This window comes from Pristiophorus japonicus, chromosome 16 (genome assembly GCF_044704955.1).
Source record: "Pristiophorus japonicus isolate sPriJap1 chromosome 16, sPriJap1.hap1, whole genome shotgun sequence".
NCBI lineage: Eukaryota > Metazoa > Chordata > Chondrichthyes > Pristiophoridae > Pristiophorus > Pristiophorus japonicus.
The window spans coordinates 17,380,024-17,398,161 of record NC_091992.1 but is presented as its reverse complement, the minus strand read 5'-3'; positions in this window follow the sequence as shown (position 1 = coordinate 17,398,161).

Below are 18,138 nucleotides of genomic sequence, written 5' to 3'. Positions count from 1 at the left end.
CTGGGAGTAATTGAAATGGAAAATGTGCAGCGTGGAAAGTGTTCCATTCGCCTGCAATAACTTCCTTCAGTAGACACGGAAAAACCTTTCAAAGTCCAGAAATTGTCAAGGTCACACTGTTGTCTCTGAAGGTGCTGTTTCACATCAGCCGACAATCAATTTCTGAGGCAAAGATTTCTACAATGCTCTAAGTGTAGTGAAATCGTAACTTAGCCTTGAATTTCCTGAATATCTGCACCCAGAGTCGCGTGCATTTGGGGCAAAAAGCAAACACACTGCCTAAAAGATTGCTATCAAAAAAAAAAATGGCTCCACTGTTGTGTCTTTGGATGCTCTGATAATGACTCCATGAGGCAGTGTATTGCACTTGAACTATAGTGACCTTAGTCCATTTAATATAACTCCAGAGTGAGGATCACACCTGGTGGCCTGCCTTTTATACTAGGCCAGGCACACCTGTACAGGTAACCTACAAGTCTCCCACTGCAGTGCCCTCTGGTGACACACCTTAGTGACCATACAGCTGGTGTACAAGTTTCCCACAGTGGTGCCCTCTGGTGGCACATCATATGTAATAGCACAAGCAGTAAACATGTCTGGATACATGACATCTACCTCTGCTTTTATATTATAATGGAGGAGGAGGTGGAAGAGAACCAGAGACAGGAGGCCCACAAGCAGAGACAGCAGCCAACACACACAAACCCGGCCTGTAGAGTGTATAGGCCTCAACTGAAGTGCCAAGAGATCTGAGTAAATAATAACTTTTATTTATAATGCACTTTTAACGTGGGAAAATGTCCCAAGGTGCTTCACAGCAGTGTTACAAGACAAAACAGATAAACTTGACACCAAGCCACAAAAGAAGAAATTAAGGCAGATGACCAAAAGTTGGTTAAAGAGGTAGGTTTTAAGGAGAGGCGGAGAGGTTTAGGAAGGGAGTTTCAGAGCTTGGGGCCCAAACTGGTGGCCGTGCCTTCAGCGATGGTTGAGCAGTTATAATGAGGGATATTCAAGAGGGCAGAATTTGAGGAGCGCAGACATCTTGTGAGGCTGAAAGAGATTAGAGCTAGGAACGGGCAAGGCTATGTGATTTGTAAACCAGGATGAGAATTTTCAAATCGAGGTATTGTTTAACCGGGAGCTAATGTAGATCAGCGAGCACAGGAGCGATAGGTGAGCAGGACTTGGTGCGAGTTAGGACACGGGCTGCTGAGTTTTGGATGACCAAGTTTACGTAGGGTAGAATGTGGGAGGCCAGCCAGGAGTGAGTTGGAGTAGTCAAATCTAGAGGCTAAAAAGGCATGAATGAGGGTTTCAGCAGCAGAAGAGCTGAAGTAGGGTCAGAGGCGGGCAATGTTACGGAGGTAAATTGAATAGATTTAAATTTAAGAGTAAATGAATGTGCACCGACTGCACTTTATAAAGGAGGCTATCGGCCAACTCTCAGCGATGACTTAAAGCCCCAGTCCACATGCAGCAGAGCCTTCAGTGTATAAATGAAGGTGACGACAGACCTGAACTTTTATGGGACCTGTGCAGCATTAGTCAAGGGGCAGTGAGGGCCTGTATTGATGTATGACTGACGCCCTGTTCCGCAGAGCTGGGGAGTTCCTTAGATTTGGAATGTCCGCAGTGGAGTAAAGGCAGAGGGTATTAAGTTTCTACAGGATTGCTGACTTCCCCAGAGTGTTGGGTGCGATCGATGGAGCAAATGAGGCACTTCAGAACATACAAATTTACATGAACAGAAGGGGCTTCCACTGCCCTCAACGCCTGACTGCACATCTTGTACATGAACCGGTAGCCTGCCAGTGCCTGTCATGATGCATTCATTGTGTGCAACTTAGTCATCACTGTAGTAATACCCACCCTCCTGTATGGCTCAGACATGGACCATGTACAGTAGACACCTCAAGTCGCTGGAGAAATACCACCAACAATATCTCCGAAAGATCCTACAAATCCCCTGGGAGGACAGATGCACCAACGTTAGCGTCCTCATCCAGGCCAACATCCCCAGCATCGAAGCACTGACCACACTTGATCAGTTCCGTTGGGCGGGCCACATTGTTCGCATGCCAGACACGAGGCTCCCAAAGCAAGCGCTCTACTCTGAACTCCTTCACGGCAAGCGAGCCAAAGGTGGGCAGAGGAAACATTACAAGGACACCCTCAAAGCCTCCCTGATAAAGTGCAACATCCCCACCGACACCTGGGAGTCCCTGGCCAAAGATCGCCCCAAGTGGAGGAAGTGCATCTGGGTCTCGAAGTCTCATCGCCAAGAGCATGCCTAAATCAAGCGCAATCAGCGGAAAGAGCATGCGGCAAACCAGTCCCACCCACCATTTCCCTCAACGACTGTCTGTCCCAACCTGTGACAGGGAATGTGGTTCTCGTATTGGACTGTTCAGCCACCTCAGGACTCGTGCTAAGAGTGGAAGCATGTCTTCCTCGATTCCGAGGGACTGCCTATGATGATGAGTCATCACCCGCATGCTCTGGGCTGGGGGCCAAGTGGAAGATGGATCCTCGGTGACGAGGCTTACACTCTTGCTGCTGTGTCACGTCCCACAGAACAAAGTGGAGGAGAGGTACATTCGGGTACATGCATCCACCAGGCAGGTCGTTGAGAGGACTATTGGGATGCTGAACAGTTGCTTGGACAAGTCAGGCGATGTTCTCCAATACTCCCCAGATAGGGCAGTGAGGATAGTCGTGTCTGCGCCCTGCGCAGCTATTGGCAATCGAAGGAGAAGATCTAGGGGCTGCGAGAGCCAAGGGACATGGTACGACCGCAGGAGGTATCATCTCGAGAGGGCAGGGCGTGGGCTTTTACCCAGTGAGTGTCCACACACAGGTCATGTGAAAGAAATAAAAATACTTGGATTTATATAGTGCCTTTTATGACCACCGGACGTCTGAGTTTTACAGCCAATGAAGTACTTTTGGAGTGTAGTTACTGTGGTAATGTGGGAAACGCGGCAGCCAATTTGCACTCAAGCAAGCTCCCACAATCAGCAATGTGATAATGACCAGATAATCTGTTTTTGTTATGTTGATTGAGGGATAAATATTGGCCAGGACACCGGTGATAACTCCCCTGCTCTTCTTCGAAATAGTGCCATGGGATCTTTTATGTCCACCTACCTGAGAGAGAGCAGACGGGGCCTCAGTTTAACATCTCATCTGCAAGACAGAAAGACAACCAGAAGAAAGGTTAGACATAGCTCTCTAACTTCAAAGTCTGTTTTATTACAGAATGTTTCATAACTTTTAAGTGCAAATTGTTACAAATAAATACAAATGTTGCCTGAAAAAGTTAAACCAAGCTTAGAAATTTGAAATAATTGTTAGCTAGACTCTGAGAAACTTTTTTTTATTACAATGTTTTGTTGCAATGTTAAACTCCCTTTTAGAAATTTGAACAGCTATTTACAAGAATATACCTTTGATCAACAATGATAAATGTTATGAATCACTGGAAACTTGAGTTAAATGAATGTAAACTTTTAGAAAGTGTGAGAACATTTTGGCAAACTTTGAGCAATTTAAATAAAGATTTAACTCTTTGAAACAAGAAATGTTTATTTGGCAGCAATAATACATCAAATAAAAACATCAGGGCATGAAAGTGATGGTCACAGTCTTCCAGCCAGGCACCTTCTCGACGAAAGAGGAGGTAGTAGGAGAAAGTAGGAGGTAGTCAGGAATTAAATTCCCCCATGTGACGCAGAACACTCATTTGCTGTACATGTGTGGTGTCTGTGTCATGGTCACGTGTCTTGAATGTGACTTTCTATGTGCTCTGTATGTGTGTGGCTGTGTATTTTGGGCTGCAGCCTCGTTGAGCTCAGCACTGGCTCCTGCAACTCTTGTAAGTTTAACTTGTTTGTATGCTTAATAAAATGTTGTTACTCTTTCTAACAACGCACGGCTTTGACTACACTCTAAAGAGGTATAGACAACCCTGTCCCTCAAGGCACCCCTCGCCTAGACGAGCCCTTCAGCAATTTCACAGTGAAATCAAGCCATTGCCTTCAGTCCTCCCACTGACTCCATCCCTCTCCCTAACATCTGTCAGAGGCTGAACCACACTGTTCGCAACTTTAGTGTCATATTTGACCCTGAAATGAACTTCCGACCACATATCCACGGCATAACTAAGACCGCCTATTTCCACCTCCGTAACACTGCCGGCTCCACCTTTGCCTCAGCTCATTTGCTGCTGAAACCCTCATCCATGCCTTTGTTACCTCTAGACTTGACTATTCCAACGCACTCCTGGCTGGCCTCCCAAGTTCGACCCTACGTCAACTTGAGGTCATCCAAAACTCGGCTGCTTGTGGTGCACCGAGTCCTGCTTGCCCATCACCCCCTGTGCTCACTGACCTACATTGGCTCCCGGTTAAGCAACTCAATTTTAAAAATTCTCATCCTTGTTTTCAACTCCCTCCATGGCCTCGCCCCTCCCTATCTCTGTAATCTCCTCCAGCCCCACAACCCCCAAGATGTCTGCGCTCCTCTAATTCTGCACTTTTGAGCATCCCTGATTATAATCACTCAACCATCGGAGGCCGTGCCTTCTGTTTCCTAGGCTTTAAGCTCTGGAATTGCCTCCCTTAACTTCTCAACTTCTCTTTCCTCCTTTTAACGCACTCCCTTAAAACCTACCTCTTTGACCAAGCTTTTGGTCATCCGGCATAATTTCTCCTTATATGGCTTGACGTAAATTTTATTTGTCTTAATACACCTGTGAGCGCCTCGGGACATGTTACTACATTAAAGGTGCTATATAAATACAAGTTGTTGTTGCTGGAAAGGTGGCATGATGGAAAGATGCCAGGCTGATGAGTCCGTGGGCCAGTGGCCAGTCCATGCTGATGGCCATGTGCTCCTGCACCAGGGCTGCTGCTGCTGCCTGTATCCCAGGATGGAGATCTGGAGCTGCCTCGTGCAGCTTGCTTTGTACCAGGGGCACCCCCTGCTGAGAAGGGAAAGATTAGAGACAACTAAGATGCTCTACAGTGCAATTTAAATAAATTAATGACAAATCGTTAAGACCTAGAGCTATTTATCTTGCACGCCCCAGCCCTCAGTCTGAAGGAAGGATTTTGTTCTCACTTTTACATCCCTGCACCCTCTCACCTTGAGGTCCCATTGCCTCTTCCAATTACATTCGAACCCCGCTGGACAACCAGCGATTAACACCCATTTTACCTTCAAGCGTATTCTAGTGAGATTCTCTAGGAAAGTTGAGCGTAAATTGTCATCGGCAGAATGGATGTGGGAAAGGGGACGTTTCCGCTCGAACATCCAGGGTACACCAACGGAGGAAATTCCAGGCCAATGTGTTTATAAACAGAGGGGAGCGCCACCCATGCAGTTAAACACATTAGTGCGTAGGGTAAGTACTTTGTGAAGTACTTTTTCCCTGTTTTGTAATAGTTTGAATGCAAGCAGCATTAATAATCAATCCTGCAATGGTATTTTTATTTAAACAAGACCTACAAATAGAATATGAGAGTAAGCTTGCAGGGAACATAAAAACTGACTACAAAAGCTTCTACAGATACGTGAAGAGAAAACGATTAGTGAAGACAAATGTGGGTCAGAATCAGGCGAATTTATAATGGGGAACAAAGAAATGACAGACCAATTGAACAAATACTTTGGTTCTGTCTTCACCTAAGGAAGACACAAATAACCACCTGGAAATATTAGGGGGCTGAGGGTCTAGCGAGAAGGAGGAACTGAAGGAAATTCTTATTAGTCAGGAAATTGTGTTAGGGAAATTGAAGGCCGATAAATCCCCAGGGCCTGATAATCTGCATCCCAGAGTACTTAAGGAAGTGGCCCTAGAAATAGTGGATGCATTGGTGATCATTTTCCAACATTCTATAGACTCTGGATCAGTTCCTATGGACTGGAGGGTAGCTAATGTAACACCACTTTTTATACAAGGAGGGAGAGAGAAAACAGGGAATTATAGACCAGTCAGCCTGATATCGGTGGTGGGGAAAATGTTGGAATCAATTATTAAAGATATAATAGCAGTGCATTTGGAAAGCAGTGACAGAATTGGTCCAAGTCAGTGTGGATTTATGAAAGGGAAATCCTGCTTGACAAATCTTCTAGAATTTTTTGAGGATGTAACTAGTAGAGTGGACAAGGGAGAACCAGTGGATGTGGTGTATTTGGACTTTCAAAAGGCTTTTGACAAGGTCCCACACAAGAGATTAGTGAGCAAAATTAAAGCACATGGTATTGGGGGTAATGTACCGACGTGGATAGAGAACTGGTTGGCACCAAGCTGAGTGACAGTGAGCTGTGAGGAGGATGCTAAGAGGCTGCAGGGTGACTTGGACAGATTAGGTGAGTGGGCAAATGCATGGCAAATGCAGTATAATGTAAATAAATGTGAGGTTATCCTCTGGTGGCAAAAACAGGAAGGCAGAATATTATCTGAATGGTGACAGATTAGGAAAAGGGGAGGTGCAATGAGACCTGGGAGTAATTGAAAGTTGGCATGCAGCTGGTGGTGAAGAAGGCAAATGGCATGTTGGCCTTCATAGCAAGAGGATTTGAGTATAGGAGCAGGGAGCTCTTACTGCAGTTGTACGGGGCCTTGGTGAGGCCACACCTTGAATATTGTGTACAGTTTTGGTCTCCTAATCTGAGGAAGGACACTCTTGCTATTGAGGGAGAGCAGCGAAGGTTCACCAGACTGATTCCCGGGATTGCAGGACTGACATATGAAGAAAGACTGGATCGACTAGGCTTATATTCACTGGAATTTAGAAGAATGAGAGGGGATCTCATAGAAACATATAAAATTCTGACGGGATTGGACAGGTTAGATGCAGGAAGACTGTTCCCGATGTTGGGGAAGTACAGAACCAGGGGTCACAGTCTAAGGATAACGGGTAAGCCGGGTTAGGACCGAGATGAGGAGAAACTTCTTCACCCAGAGAGTGGTGAACCTGTGGCATTCTCTACCACGAAGTTGTTGAGGCCAGTTCGTTACATATATTCAAAAGGGAGTTAAATGTGACCCTTATGGCTAAAGGGATCAAGGGGTATGGAGAGAAAGCAGGAATGGGGTACTGAAGTTGCATGATCAGCCATGATCATATTGAATGGTGGTACAGGCTCGAAGGGCCGAATGGCCTACTCCTGCACCTATTTTCTATGTTTCTATCACATTGCTGTTTGTGGGAGCTTGCTGTGTGCAAATTGGCTGCCGCGTTTCCCACATTACAACAGTGACTACACTTCAAAAAAAATACTTCATTGGCTGTAGGGCACTTTGAAACATCCGGTGGTCGTGAAAGGCGCTATATAAATCCAAGTCTGTCTGTCTTTCTTTCTCTTTCTCTAGCCCAAAGGAGTTGAGGCCAATTGTCTCGCCCACCCCCCGAGCTGGGATCAGCTGAATTAACTGGGATCTTTTTCATCTGTCAGGGTCAGCTGTCGCTTGATAAACTTGCTGAGCCATTGGTGGAGCCTTAATGTTACATTTTTAAAGAAGGCTTTGGAAACCTAGTCTCATGCAGACCCACAATCTTAACAAACATGTCCAGGAAATACAAATGTAGCAAACAGAGCCTGGGAAAGAGATTTTGAAAAAAATGATCAATAACTGGGAAGCCTTCTGTGAAACAGCACATACAAATCTCCACTTGTAACAGATTTAAAAGCTCAGATTAAGAAATCCACCCTGTTACATCCTTAGATGCTCTAATAATGACTCCACGAGGCAGTGTGTTGTACTTGAACTGTAATTACTATATCCTTTATTAGTTAACTAGAGTGAGGATCACACCTGGTGGCCTGCCTTTTATACTCGGCCAGGCACACCTGTACAAGTAACCTACAAGTCTCCCACTGCTGTGCCCTCTGGTGGCACACCTTGATATGGTAGCAACAGTGGCCATGTAAGATACATGACTCACCCTATATAATGCACTCCCTCCTGTCTGCACAAATACAGTGCTGGTGAATTATGCCAAAGCAGGTATAATCCTAAAGGGAAAAAATGAGACCTTCCTTTATGTAGCACCTTTCACGACCTGTGGATGTGCCAAAGCACTTTTCAACCAATAAAGTACTTTTTGAAGTGTAGTCACTGTTGTAAAGTAGGAAAGCAGCTGCTAATTTGCACACAGGAACTTCCCACAAACAGCAATGAAATAAGTGACCAGATAATCTGTTTTAGGTGTTGCTTGAGTGATAAATGTTGGCTAGGAAACCGGGAGAGCTCCCCTACGTGTTCTAGATATGCCCAGTAATCATGTCCTACTTGCATAATGCAGTATATGCAATAAGAGATATTGGCCTGCTTGCCATCAAACTGCACCCACTTCGGTGGCCGAAGAGACTGCTCACAGTGGCCCAGTTAAATCCCACCACAAAGTGGTGGGTCTTTATTCACTGGAGTTTAGAAGGATGAGAGGGGATCTCATAGGAACATATAAGATTCTGAGGGGACTGGACAGGTTAGATGCGGGAAGAATGTTCCCGATGTTGGGGAAGTCCAGAACCAGGGGACATAGTCTTAGGATAAGGGGTAGGCCATTTAGGATGGAGATGAGGAGAAACTTCTTCACTCAGAGTTGTTAACCTGTGGAATTCCCTGTCGTAGAGAGTTGTTGATGCCAATTCACTGGATATATTCAAGAGGGAGTTAGATATGGCTCTTACAGCTAAGGGGATCAAGGGGTATGGAGAGAAAGCAGGAAAGGGGTACTGAAGGAATGATCAGCCATTATCTTATTGAATGGCGGTGCAGGCTCGAAGGGCCGAATGGCCTATTCCTGCACCTATTTTTCTATGTTTCTAAAGGAACGTGGGATTACCACAATCTAAATTTCTGGCCTGCATGTCTGGAATGAGTTTACAGGAATTAAGTGTCAAAAATGGATGCACCAATTGAGTAATTACTATATTAAAGAAGTTTTGTCTTTGTATGAAGACTACGGCAAATAGTGTTGAAACACATTGTCATGTTGTCAAAATATCATCACGTGCTCTGCCTGCAACAAAAATTACACGCAAGTGTTGTTTCCGCCTTTCAATCAAGACAATGCCTTTTCTCTCCTTTCTCTGTTAACTGCCGTTGCCATGCATCTTTCAGGCAATGGCAACACTCCAGTACCCTTGTCCAACTGGCCATTTGTCATGTGCAGCCTTAGGTAATCATGTTACAGGCTATTTAATCTGAAGGTCATCACAATAAGCCTGATCAAGTCTACAAATGGACACTGTACAGTGAGGCATCGCTGGCTAGCAAACAGGAGGGGGCACGCTGGTTGAATTCCTCCCTCAAAGTCTAGGGGTAACAATGCCAATTGTAGTACATCCACTGCTGCCCCAGCTGAGCTAACAGCACAGACCAGGGATCAAACATTGTAGCTTCTTGGTCTTCATGGCTTAATAACAATTCATACAGTGCCCATTGAGTCATCAGGGTAGCGGGACAATACCTCCTTTTTTAACTTCAAGACAAATACAGATGAAGGGAAGCTTTTGGTTCATCTTCCTCATCCATTCAAAAAAACACTTGCCCATCATAAACTTGAGTGGCTCGAACATTTTCCCTCCACCACTCTTCCTGCGAGTCTGTTATAAGTGTTAATTATTCGTTGTGAGAAAGCATTTGCCCTGATATATTTTCTTTTATAATTTCATCTGTAGCTCAGTAGGTTGCACCCTCTCCTGAGTCAGAAAGTTGTGGGTTCAACTCCCACTCCAGAGATTTGACCACAAAAATCTAGGCTGACACTCCAGTGCAATACGGAGGGAGTGCTGCACTGTCAGAGGTGCTGTCTTGCGGATAAAACCGAGTCCCCATCTGCTCTCTCAGGTGGACATAAAAGATCCCGTGGCTCTATTTTGAAGAAGAGCATGGGAGTTATCCCCAGCCTCCGGGTCAATAGTTATCCCTCAACCAACATAATTAAAACTGATTATCTGGCAATTATCACATTGCTGTTTGTCGGAGCTAGCTGTGCGCAAATTGGCGGCCGTGTTTCCAACATTGCCACAAGTATTTCATTGGCTGTAAAATGCTTTAGAACGTCCGTGTTTTATAAATGCAAGTCTTTTTTCACCATTTAGAATCTATTCTCCCTTTCCCTATTGCTGTGGTTTATTATGAAGTAATGATCTGGATTTACCTGTCTAAGGTTTGATAAATTAAATAGTTTAAATGTCCTCCTCAATCACTTCTTTCAAGGCTAAAAAGCCCCAGTTTCTCTGATCTACAGTCAATCCCTTGATACAAGGCATCTCTCTTGTGGCTCTTCTCGAAACAACTTCCATAATGTTTTGGGACCTAAAACTGGCAACAGTCCTGATCATATAGTCTGACCAAAGCTCTGTATAGTTTTAGCGTGCCAAATTCTATCTTAAATTAAATTTCACTGAATTAACAATAAAATTCACCTCACGTTTGCTTATTAATTGCTCATTACACACTTGTCATTTCCACGGGTGTCTTTTAATCCACTGCTGTGTTTTCAATAGAAGATCACAGGAACAGGAGTAGGTCATTCAGCTCCTCATGCCTTTTCCTCTATTGAGTTTGATCTGTATCTCGACTCCATTTACCCCTTTACTTCATATCCCTAAATACCATTACTCAACAAAAATCTGTCAATCTCAGTTTTGAAATTTTCAATTGACCTACAAATGGTATCCGTTTTATCCCGTTCCCTTTTGAATCCTTGTAGCAAACCTGCACTCACTGCTTGAGCCAACAACTTGTTCTAAGCATTGATGATTTTCTGATGTCTAACCCTGTGCATCCATGACCAGGACAAAAGACAAGTGAACACCAATCTGGCTAAACCCTGACAAATCTCCTGTCATTGCCCGGAAGGAAGACTGTGGCAAAAACTCTTGAGTGCCACCATCACTTTTACTACTACTTTATGGTTGCAGGTCTCCTTCTCCATGGTGGCACAGTTATCAATGGCTTCTTTTAGTGAACATCAGCCTCCTCAGACACTGCACCTTGGTGAACTCACCTGCAGTCATGGTGGTCCTTCCCATGGTCACACTCCCAGTGTGCTGCAGTTCTGTTGTGTATGCAATAACTGTTAGATTGAGTACTGTTTAACTCCAAGAGGTATGACCTTGGCTCTGCTTTATTAAGGCCCAAAGTGACTAATATACAAAATGGCTGGCCGTTTATACTTGGGCTGCACGTGGGTGTTAGGTCCAGTTGCCCCTTATAAGTTCTTCTGGACTGCTTTGTGCTGGTGCCTTGACATCACCTTTATACTCAGTGCTATTAGTGCAGTGTGGGCCGGAAGGCAAGCGTGTGCAAATTTATACATTTGCTTTTGCTTAGTGCTTAACAAGTCAAATAAACGTTAATAAGAACATAAGAACATAAGAATTAGGCCATCTAGCCCCTCGAACCTGCTCCGCCATTCAATAAGATCATGGCTGATCTGGCCGTGGACTCAGCTCCACTTACCCGCCCTCTCCCCGTAACCCTTAATTCCCTTAACCCTTAATGCCAGGACCATGCATTCACATCCATTAAACTAGATTATACCCCAGAGGAATTTTTAGAACCCGGACAAAGCCAGAAAATGCCACAATCCTACTAAAACACAAAATGACTGCATTAACATACTAAGCACATATGTCAGCTCTAACACTGAAAGGAAGTTCAGACATCGGTGATCAGATTCACACAAAAAGAACACACGCTTGTATGAAATACCAGGGTTGGCTAGTCTACACAGCAATACACCTATCTGAGTCACCACCTTTGCTTACATTGCAGCATGAGAACCAGAGTCGATTTAGGAGATTACTTTAAGAGTAATTCCTTAGAAAGCTGACAAGTTAACAACTTTCAAAAGACAATCAAATATCTCAAGTGTACATTTGTGATTAATAACATTCAGAGCTTACACAACCTCATCCTCATGAGCGGTGTGATTGAGTCAATTTCCATCCTTCCCTGGATACAGGTGTTAGCTTCTGAAGTTCTGAGTCACCAAACCCCTTCACTTGGATCTTTGGTTCTGACTGAACCCACCTTACGCACAAGTGTCAATATCTGAGCTGGCTTGCCATTTGCCTTTCTTGATCTCAGATCACTCACAATTAAATAACACTCTTAGCTCTGTCTGTTACGAGTTGGTGTAACCACAATTTAGATTCTAACCTCTGCCACTCTGGGGTGGAAATTCGGTCGCGCCTCCCTTGCGGCGTTAACCCGGGCGGAGTGGTAAATTTTGTGCCTGGAAATGGTTTGCGTTTCCAGCCGCAAAATTCACCAGCTGGGCCCCGACTGTGGAGCGGAGCGCTAAGGGAGGCGTTCCACACCTTTTTTAGGGCGCAAGGCCGGCTGAGCAAGCGCAAATCCAGAGGTAAACAGCCGGCCTCGGAGCGCTCTGGGAGAGGCTTCCGTGGAAAAAAAACAATCTGGGGGAAAAAAACCCCCACCAAAAACATTCCCAATACTTTCCTGACGCCACATCCACATGAATCGCAAAAATAAAAATCAATCACACTTCCCTCAGGTCGACATTCCTTCCCTCACTGTGGCCGCTACAGCTCGGACTGTCAGCTTTCACAGGCATTGAGGTGAGATAGATCGGGCGAGTTTCAAATTTCGAGCCATGTGTCGCAACCAGGGGCGTTGCACACCGGCTCGCCTCTCCTGGGCGGTACTGCTCTGCGCCCCTGCAAACCCGGCACTGAATGTCCTAGCGGGGCGCTGGAAGTTTGCTGGCCGCCCGCCCGGAAATGCTTTCCGCCACCATTACCGCCCCTCTGGGGCGAAAACAGAAGTAGCAATGCACCAAAAGTCCAGTCCTCTATCTTTAACATGCAGTCCTGGTACAGATACCCCTTACACCTGTTAGGTAAAAGTTCTTACAGAAGGAGAAAAGAGGAAATAAAAGTATTCTTCTGATTTAACAGGGAGAGACAAAGAAATACTATTTGCTTCTATTAAAGGCAAAGAAAAAAACTGCTTCTGAGCGACCCATGTGTCAGCAGGGCTCGCCCTTTTTGTGTCTATCATTGCCAACAAGTCAGAACTGAAGATGAAACCAGACAGGTCGACTCCATTTTTACAACCCCCCCCCCCCCCTTTCAACAAAGGGACCCACTCAAATATAAAGGGTGGTGACCTGTTTCCAAGCATAATGACTTTATGACTTAATTGTTTAAAAGTCTGTAGTAACTATTCACTTCCCAGCAATCAGCTGAACTTTGTGTTACGTGGGCATCCTCATAAGTTCCCTTACAAATCTCGAAGGCAACCCTTCGGGCAATTTTACGGGGCACTGTTCCGACAAGCTTCTCCCAACTTTTTTTTTCACATAACACAGTGTGGCTACCACATCCAGGAGGAAGTATCGCAATGTGCAAGTAAGTGCCTCTGAATGTTGTTGTAAAATTAAACAGCGCAGAATGACTGTGACAGAATTGTGGCATTGTTGGATGACATCATAAGCTGCGACATCAAGGCCTTAAGTGGTTTTACTATATGCTGAGATATTGTAACTTTTTAAAAATAGCTTTATTTAGTTATCTTTGAATTGTGTAAGAATATGCACATTTTCTCAGGTCATGGTAGAATACAAAATAACAATGTATGTGTTGCTTTGTAGGCTGCATAGGAACATACAAGACTGGAAAAGATCATTATGCTTTATCTAGCTGGTCCCAGTGACACAAGTTGCTTGCAAATACATACATTAAGAGTCCACACAGTAATATATAGTTCTGACGAAGGGTCATCGACCTGAAACGTTAACTCTGTTTCTCTCTCCAAAGATGCTGCCTGACCTGCTGAGTATTTCCTGCATTTTCTCTCTTTATTACACACAGTAATATAGTTCTTCACACTTGTACAGGGTTATTAGTTAGAAGGCCAGGGTCTTTGGCTGCAAGGAGGCTCGCTCTTAACTCTCTCCTTGCTGTTTGTTGCTTTATATAACACTGTACTGCAGACATTTATTTGTAGAAGTGTGGCGCATGACAGTGCTGACAGGATAGTCAGGCTTCTCTGTGAGATAGCAGTGCCATGATATCATGCAATGGGCAGGTGCTCTGGATATTTGGGCAGATTGTTATTGACAGAGTGTTACTTGGTCATTCGCTGTCTGAGTTTAAAAGTAACAAGCCAGTATATTTGCCCTATAAAAAGTTAAATATATAAAAGGATTATACTCCTGCAATTTTTACCAATAGAAGAATGCCACCCAACAAATGAGTGAATAAGTTAATTATAGTGTTCTTAAATAGAATTCTTTTTTCTTAAATATAAACATTTCAAAGTAATTTTTGGCAAAGTGCTGTAATTTATGATTATTAACATTTAAAAAATGAAAGCCGTATCCAAAATTTTTAAAGTATGATGATTATTTGGATCATAAACAATTAGCGTACATTATTCAGATTCTATAATATGATTATTGTCCTTAATAGGCTTGTCATCAGTTTAAAAGAGAGATGATCTTATCGAAAGAGAGATGATGTTATTGAAACATAATGAGGGGGCTCGACAAGGTGGGTGCAGAGAAGATATTTCCACTCATGGGGGAAACTAAAACTAGGGGACATAATCTCATAATAAGGGGCTGCCCATTTAAAATTGAGGTGAGGAGGAATTTCTTCTGAGGGTTGTAAATCTATGGAATTGTCTGCCTCAGAGAGCTGAGGAGGCTGGGTCGTTGAATATATTTAAGGTGGAGATAAACAGATTTTTGAATGATAAGGGAATAAAGAGTTATGGGGAGCGGGCAGGGAAGTGGAGCTGAGTCCATGATCAGATCAGCAATGATTTTATTAAATGGCGGAGCAGGCTCAAGGGGTCAAATGGCCTACTCCTGCTTTCTTATATTCTTATTGGTTCAGTGGAGGCTCAGGTCCCAGTTTACTGACTGTCTCACTGTTTCTAATGTGATAAAACAACCAAATACTAGCAGATAAAGAAAACTCCCTTTCAGCCACCAGAATAATTCCCCACTTACAACCAGGGAATGTAGAAAAAGACAAGACATAAGTTAAAGATCCTGACTTAATTCCACACCTGATCTGCCAGCTCCCTCATTTTCCACTTCTCCTTCCCGACCTACCTTTCACTCCATGCGCCTCTTACCCGCTAAAGGATCCGAGCTCCTGCCTTGCCTCTCCTACATTGCAACAATTCTTATTGAATGGCAGAGCAGGCTTGATGGACCGAATGGCCTAATCCTGCTCCTATTTCTTATGTTCTTATATTCTTACGTTCTTTTATTCCTCTATTTATGAACACAGAATGCAATGATGTAATTCACAAAGAAATGTAGTATTATGTTATAAAAATGTCATTACAGAGCTGGCTCATGGAATCATTGCTGCAACAATGAGATGTTGCTCTATGGATTCTTCTCCCACGAAATGGAAGCAATCCCTTCCCCCCGCCCCATAGCATGTCTTTCGGATGAGACATTAAACCGAGGCCCCGTCTGCGCTCTCAGGTGGATGTAAAAGATCCTATGTCCACTATTTTGAAGAGGAGCAGAGGGGGGGTTATCCCTGATGCCCTGGCCAATATTTATCCCTCAATCAACATTTTAAAAAAACCCAGATTATCTGGTCATTATCACATTGCTGTTTGTGGGACCTTGCTGTGCGCAAATTGGTTGCTGTGATTCCCACATTACAACAGTGACTACACTCCAAAAGTACTTCATTGGCTGTAAAGCGCTTTGAGATGTCCGGTGAGCACTTTGAGATGTCCGGTGATCGTGAAAGGCTATATATATATGTCTTCCTTTTTTTCATAGGAACAGGAACACAAGTAGGCTATTCAGCCCCTCGAGCCTGGTTCGTCATTCAGTTAGATTATGGCTGATTTGTAGCTTAACTCCATCTATCCGCCTTGGTTCCGTAACTCTTCATACCCTTGCCTAACAAAAATCTACATTGTAAAGCACATTATTTTTATACTTTTGTTAAAAAAAAAGAGCTTGCAGTTAGATAATGACTTGCGCTTTCTCAGGACAACTCAAAACACTTAACTTTTGAATTTAAGTCAGTATTGTTTTATAATATTTGTATCTGATTATGCAGTGAGTGCAATTGAGTGCAGTAGTGGTGAACTTTGGCTGTAATTCTTACTGAAGCAATCTAGATATGGTTCTGATTGCTAAATAAAAAGGCTGAAGACATTGTTCCAACACAGGGTCACTTTTGGATTATTATACCCTGAACGTTGCAATCAGCATTTGTTTAATTGACCATTTATTTATGAACTTCCAAAATTATGCTAAGTGGGCAAATGCTACACCATTTGATGATTATTAAGACCTCAAACAATTAGAATATACGAGTAAATCACCTGGGGTATGGCCCACAGTAGGCTCCAGATGAAATATTAACACAAATGTTGACTTAAAGGTGTTACTCAAACATTGTGATGACAGGAAGTTAACCTGGAGTGGTGATGTTCCCATGATGCCATTGATTTCATCCTTCTCGGTAGGAGAGATTTCAGGGGAGGGAGAAGCTCTTGATGTACCCTTGATGGTTTTCTGCAGGGCATTCTGTGCATTCTACATATTGCGACAATGCGCCAGTGATGGAAGAGGTGGATATTGTGTCCAGTTGGCAGCGGTGCCAGTCAAGTAAACTGCTCTGTGCTCAATAAAAAAAAATCAGGAAGCATTTTGAGTAATGTTATGTCTGTAATGTACTTATGAATGACTCGTGGAGTCAATGTGTTATACTCAAACTGTAGTGACCTTGATCCTTTGTTTGTAACTCCAGAGTGAGGCACAAGCATGGTGAGCAGCCTTTTATGCTGGGCCCTGCACACCTATGCAGGTGACCCTCCGGTCTCCCACCACAGTGCCCTCTGGTGGACAGCCTCTGCCACAGGGGCAGAAAACCCCGGTTTCCACCAGTTGCACCCTTTAGTGGTGCCAGCATAGTATGTACACACTGTAAACCTTATTGATAGTACATCAGGTAACCAGTCTCCATCTTCTCCAACTATACAGTGATTACACAGAGAGTATAACTATAGTAATTTGTGAGAAACCAATGGTTAGAGTGGAGAGTTTACATGGGCAAAATACATTATAAATGTGGACATAGGAATCTGTAATGGCAAAAAGTTAACAAAGTGTGACAAAAGCATTCCAACAGGAAGTCAAGTTGTGCAGAGAGGAAGTGCATGTAGATACAATTTTTAAAATTATGATATATAGATAGTTTATGAAGAATCCACAATGTATGTTTATTACGGTCCCTAATAGGGTGGAACTGAGCCATATGAGCATCAGCTTCAGTCCCAGTTAGCTAATCTCAGCTGTGGCGATGTTAGAGGTGCTATAATTGGCATCAAGGTCCGTGAGCAAAGAATAGGAAAAAAATGTCAAGCACAGTTCCTGCTCCTGGTTACTATCATCACCCCAACTGAAAAGTGTATTTATTTGACATTGGATAAAGAGAGGATTGGACTGGGCTGCAGTGTTCCCCATGATTGAAAAGTCGGCCAATACTTTTGGCACACACCTGAAGAATTTCCACTTAGACAAGAACTGGAGTGCTGCTGTAACCCATAAGAGCATAAGAAATAGGAGCAGGAGTAGGCCATTTGGCCCATTTAAGTCTGCTCCGCCATTCAATAAGATCATGCCTGATCTGATCTTGGCCTCAACTCCACTTCCCTGCCCTCTCCCCATAACCCTTGACTCCCCGATCATTCAAAAACCTGTCTATCTTCGCCTTGAATATATTCAACGACTCAGCCTCCACAGCTCTCTGGGGTAGAGAATTCCAAAGATTACGACCCTTTGAGAGAAGAAATTCCTCCTCATCTCCATTTTAAATGGGCAACCGCTTATTCTGAAACTATGCCTCCTAGTTCTAGATTCCCCCCACAAGGGGAAACATCCTCTCTGCATCTACCCTGTCGAGCCCCCTTAGAATCTTATATGTTTCAAATAAGATCACCTCTCATTCTTCTAAACTCCAATGAGTATAGGCTCAACCTTTCTTCACAGGATATCAACTTCATGAACCTTCTCTGAACTGCGTCCAAAGCTAGTATATCCCTCCTTAAATAAGGAGGCCAAAACTGTAAGCAGTACTCCAGGTGTGGTCTCACCAACG